Source organism: Microtus ochrogaster, linkage group LG7_11, assembly GCF_000317375.1.
Source record: "Microtus ochrogaster isolate Prairie Vole_2 linkage group LG7_11, MicOch1.0, whole genome shotgun sequence".
NCBI lineage: Eukaryota > Metazoa > Chordata > Mammalia > Rodentia > Cricetidae > Microtus > Microtus ochrogaster.
The window spans coordinates 20,034,064-20,039,593 of record NC_022032.1 but is presented as its reverse complement, the minus strand read 5'-3'; the positions used below and the strand labels follow the sequence as shown (position 1 = coordinate 20,039,593).

Here is a 5,530-nt window from a genome sequence, read left to right as displayed (position 1 = left end):
GGCCAGGCCCGCGCCCAGCCGCGCGCGGAGCCCGCCCGGCCCGAGTGGCCGCTGGCACCCGATGCCCATCACCCGATCCGGAGCCCAGCGGGCGAGCGCATCCCGAGAGCGTCTCATGGCACCCATCAAGTTTACTGTAGCCACTGCCCGGGCATGGGTATCTGGGGACTGCGGGTGCCAGTCTATTTACACCAGAGACTGCCCGGAGAGAAGGGCTGCCGGGCACCGAGAAGAACCCCTGTTCCCTTCTTCGGACCTGGTGGCGACAGTGTCTGTAAACACACACATAAACACTCGCAGACACGCGCACATACGCAGACACACAACCCAATATTATTTTAAATGAGGCCCGACTCCAGCGGACCAGCACCCACAACGCACGACACCTGGGGCGCAGAATCACACAGAGCAGATCTGTGTCCATGGAGCCACCTCTTCGCATCTGCAAATCCAAAAGTGAAATTAAACCTCCACTAACCTCCTCCTCCCTCTCTACCTCCTCCTCCTCCTTGCAGCCTCAGCAGCCCCAGTACCAGCAGCAACAGCAGCAGACCCTGCTTCCCCTAAAATCAGATGATCCATAACTGCGCCGACTCTTCCTCCAAAAATCGGTATTAATATTTATGAACCCCGGCATTTTCCGTCTGCAAAACATCGTGTCAAAGCATCAGGACGCACATACATACAGAGCTCCTCCTGTTCCCATCAACATGCCCTCGAGAGAAAACACACGCACAGTCACAACTATTATTTGAAAAAAATGTTACCTCTCAGTGTGCTTTTTTTCACGCTACCAATACAATCCCGCAAGGTGTAAGTGTTGTTAGGGTGTGTAAAATGGAAATGAAAGCCCGTCAGTTGAATAATCGCAGGAGCAAAACTAAAAGTTACTCCCCGGCTTGCCTGAGAACAGTCCAGATCGAAAGCAAAACAAGGAGAGGAAACTGCGAGGAGCCGAGGCTGGAAATCCCCCCCACCCCCGCCCTCTCCCGGCCCCGCTCCTTCCCTCGCTCCCCCTCCGCCCTCCTCCCTCCCCGCCCTTCCTCCCCAGTGTTTGTTTCAAGCTTGTGCAACCCGGAGGTGGAGGCAGAGGGAGGGCTCCAGCCGCCAGCCGGGAGGTGCGGAAGTTCGCCGCCGCTGTTCATTGGCCGGCAGCGCGGCTTTCATCATTTCTCGGAAAAGTCAATTTCATTTTCACTTCCCCACGTCGCGGCTGCGGGGGAGCAACAAGCGGCAGCGTGTGAGTGTGTGGCTCGCGCCAAGGGGAGCTCGTTTTCACCGCGGCCAGGCTGGAGTGGGGACTCCAGAAGTGGCGGGCCAGGCGCAGGCTAAGGATCTGGCCACCAGCTAGGTGACCGTAGGGAAGGAAGGAGTTACCTGACTCTGCATCCTACCTGAAGGCGGGGACCGACCAGGGGGCGCCTGGGAAGCCTGGCAACCCTTCCTGCCCCGTGGGTTAAGTGTTCGGAACCTCTGTGCACAGGCTGCACACACAAACTCATCTTGGAAAGTCGCCCGCTGCAAAGGAATGTAAGGAACGAAGTCAGCTGAAAAGAGGACATTACTTTCCTCCCGAATTTATTGCGTCTCCTACTGGTCTACTGAGGGGGGGAGGGGGGGGACAGCCTGGCATTCTGTGCGAGTGCTGGGATGATTAGAAAAGCCTTCTCCTAGCAAGTCATTCCTCAAGGCTACTTCATACCTTCACTATTAACGTTCCGTTCCTGCAAGATGAGATGGGCAAGGTTGTGCACTACTTAACTTAAAATGTCTTGCTTGTGGCTGGCCCTGGAGTGAAGGCTTAAAGCGACAGATGACTTCTAGCCAAGTCCATATTCGACCCTCTTATTAGCTGGACATCCCTGGCCACTGTCTTCCATTCTGTACAAGGGACCTAATAAAGAATTGTAGGCGGTCCGGTACCTAGGACAGGTGCAACAGCTGTTGCCCATTAGCTCTCCTAGGCCAGCTCCCCTGGAACCTCCTCCTCTGTGGTCATTTAACTTTAAAAGTATTTCGTTACATTTAGTTACACCTGTTTCTTCCCTGGGTTTACCATTTCATCAGCCTCTCGGCCTTCTCTAGCCACTAGAGAAGGTTCCATCCTAGGAGACTGTAACGACCTTGGCATACAGGAGTGCTGGGTTCCACCGAGAGGAGAAAGGAAAGTATCCATACTTGTGAAAGGAAAACAGCAGGATTAAGACAAGGCAGACCTTGTCTCAAAAATAGATTTCCCTCGTGTACAAATCGTCCTTTTTTCCTCCCCTAATAACGCTGTACAAACCTTGTTTTCATATACATAATACATCAATAACCAGGAGAGTGTACAAACTCCAAGATGGTTGTCCCCTCTTTATCTACCAGGCACCTAAGTTAAAAACCTAATAACCGCTGATCATTCTTTGCTTGCCTGCTTTTTTGTGTGCATGAGCGCATGTGGTACGTGTGTGTGTGTGTGTGTGTGTGTGTGTGTGTAAGTCATTCACTCGCAGAGGCCAGAGTGTCCTGTTCTGTCATTCTCTACAGTATTTCTTTAAGACAAAGTTTCTCACTGAACCTAGAAAGAGACTGGCAGCTAGCCACTCCAGCAAGCGTCCCCAGCCACAGCGGTGGAATTAGGTGTGCACACAGCCAGGCCTGGCTTTTCAAGTGAGAACTGGGATTTGAACTCATCTCTCCATGCTTTTGCAGCCACAGTCTTCCCTGCCGAGCCATCTCGACAGCCCCTGCTCGTTGTTTTCTTTGCTGCTGTTGTTCTGCTTGTTTTACTTTTGTTTGTTTGTTTGTTTGTTTGTTCCTGTGCTTTTCTGTTTTTAGACAGGATGTTCCTATCTAAAGAAGTCCAGGCTAGCCATAAGTGTGGCCCAAGTAATCCTGGACCCAAGTTGCCCCTGCCTTAGCTCTCCAGTTTTGAAATTATAGGCGTGTGCTATCGGTATCTGTTTATTTTCATCTGTACCCAGACCATTGTATTCTCTTCCCTAGAAGAAGGAAAGGAAGGGAAGAAAGGTGTCCTTCTGAACTTCTGGCTCATTCCAGGCTCAATTCAGCATTTTTTTTTTTTTATGTGCAGGCCCAAGGAGAGAAAGAAACAATGAGGTCTGATGGGACCAATCAATGTTACCTTGCTGGTGTCCATGACAATAGCTGCCTCAGTGGCAAACACTCAGGGGAGCCAGACAGGACATGCCCACAAGTCTCTACCTGGCATCCTAGTGACTTACGGCCATGCACAGAGGCCAGTCCCGGAAGCCCCATGGCTGGGTACAGAAAGCATCCCAACTGTTTGCTTCCTCCCATCCGTCAGTCTTCACGAGATGCTCCATCAGGAACTGGCCCTGCCTGCTCTTAGTGCAGCCTGATCTCATTGTTTGAGGAAGAGCGATGTCCTGATCATGTGTGATCTCTGAGAAGCAACAAAGAGTCGGCTTGGACTGTTTGGGGTTTTTTAGTTGTCTTTGATATCTTCCTTCCCACAACATCCGTCCATCCAATCAGTTGTATCCATATACATTCAACCACAATCAATCGTCCTCTTCACACATCAATGCCATGCCCCAATGTCTCTGGCTAAGGCACACCCAGAGAGCACTGCCTTCCATCATTGCGGCTCCCGAGACACCTGCCCAGTTGCCTCCTTGGGTTCCGACTTGTCAATAGACACATTGTTATCAAAGTTAAGCAGAAACTTACTTCGCTTCCAGCCCAATTCTAGTTCTCTCGCCACCCCCCCCCCCCTTCTGCAACCCATCTGGAGCTTTCACAATAAAGGCCATACTAGTTGTAAGACACATGAAGTCATTTTAGTGTGGTGGCAGACTGCCCTCTAACCTCGTGTGTTGCCAGTGCACCCTCCAGGACCCATGTCCCTCCCTTGCCAAGCCAGCTGGCTTCCTTTTTGTGTAGAACATCAGAGTCATTCTCACGTTCCTTGTTTATCATTAGCCTGGTGCCCAGCACATCCATGGTCAGATATTTTTAGATCCACAATTCCTCTCTCCTGTCTGTAAGTTCTTACCGAACAGGCTAGGCTGTCTCGGCATTTGTTTTATACTTCAATAACATTTTAAATGATTCATTTACTTTATTTTATAGTATAAGTGGTTTTTGCCTGTGTGCATATAAGTGCACTGTGTGTGCGCGCAGAGCCCGCAGAAGTCAAAAGAGGACCTCAGATCTCCTGGAACTGGAATATGGGTGGTTGTGAGTCTGCGTTTGGGGGACCAAAAACTGAACCTGGGTCCTCTGTGAGCACAGTGAGTGTTCTTAACTGTTGAGCCATCTGCCCAGACCCCTTTAATAACATTTTAATACAAATGTAACTGATTGCCATCATATGGAAGTCAGAAAATAGCATTGCTGAGCATGATGGCAGACAACTTTAATCCTAGCACTTGTGAGGCTGAGGGAGGTTGATCCTGAGTTCTAGGTAAGACCTTGGCTCGAAGAAACAAGGTTGAAGATATAGCTCAGCTGTTAGTGTTTTCCTAATGTGAGCAAGGACATGAAATCTGGCCCCCACCGTGTGCCTGAATGTACACACACACACACACAAAACACACACACAACACACTCACACACACAGGGACCAGGGAGGACCTAAAATTTTGCCCTCAGAAATAGTTTTACCAGTATTCGTACATACTTCCAACTAGTAATTTTTCAAATGTGCTAATCGGTTTACGTGCAGACTGCACTTCCCATCCCCCTCCTGATGTGATATCTTTCTGTCCCGTTCCATTTCTTGGCTGCCTCCTGTTTTTCTGCCAGCCCCCTAAATTATGGTGTTTCCAAGCATCCTATCTTCAACCCCTTATTTTCTCATTTCATATGCTCTTTCTCTTTGGGTGCTCTCCTCCACGCCCCAAACCTCAGATATCGCTACAGATGGTCCTGAACTTAACAGTCGTTCTTTTAATTTTCCAGTTATGCAGTGGTACAAAAGCAACAAGGATTCAGTAGAAAACCTTACTGCAAATTTTGAATGTTGGCCTTTTCCTGGGCTAGCACTATGCAGTATAATACTTTGTTGCCATGTTGAGCAAGACAGACATCCTCATCTCCTAGTTAGCCCCAAGATCACCAGGTGAAACAGCCCACACTCTGCAACGTACCAGTTGCTAAGCTATAACCGTCCCTAGGCTTGGTCTATCCAATGCATTATAGGGTATAGTGTTTCCATTTGTGATGGGTTTCTGAGGGTCAGGCCTCTTATAAGTTGAGAAACATCTATATTTGGTGATGATTTCAAAGTAAAACTCTGAGCTACAGACATATTACCTCCTAGATGCCCATGAGACACATATATATCAAATTCAGGTCAATGCTCACACAAGGAAAACACAGACTGGGTCTCACCATGTCAGTCAGGCTGCCTGGAAGTCAGAATTGTCCTCGATCAGCCTCACAAGTTCTGGGGTTGCAGTCTAAAAGTAAACTCATAACATCTTTTCCTACAAACTCAGATTTGTCATTTTATCAAGAGCCAGAAATCTGGGAAATATTACAGCCATCCCCACCACCGTCT

The 5,530-nt window shown here is 49.2% G+C and overlaps 1 protein-coding gene across 1 annotated transcript in view; it reads right to left on the bottom strand.

The window, feature by feature from the left end:
• Irf2 (interferon regulatory factor 2) overlaps nucleotides 1-937 on the bottom strand; it is a 107,306-nt gene extending 106,369 nt beyond the window's left edge. The window contains exon 1 of the mRNA XM_005362586.2: nucleotides 768-937. The gene's annotated coding sequence lies outside the window, so the exon portion shown is untranslated. The remainder of the gene's footprint in view (nucleotides 1-767) is intronic.
• Nucleotides 938-5,530: the final 4,593 nt, after the last annotated feature.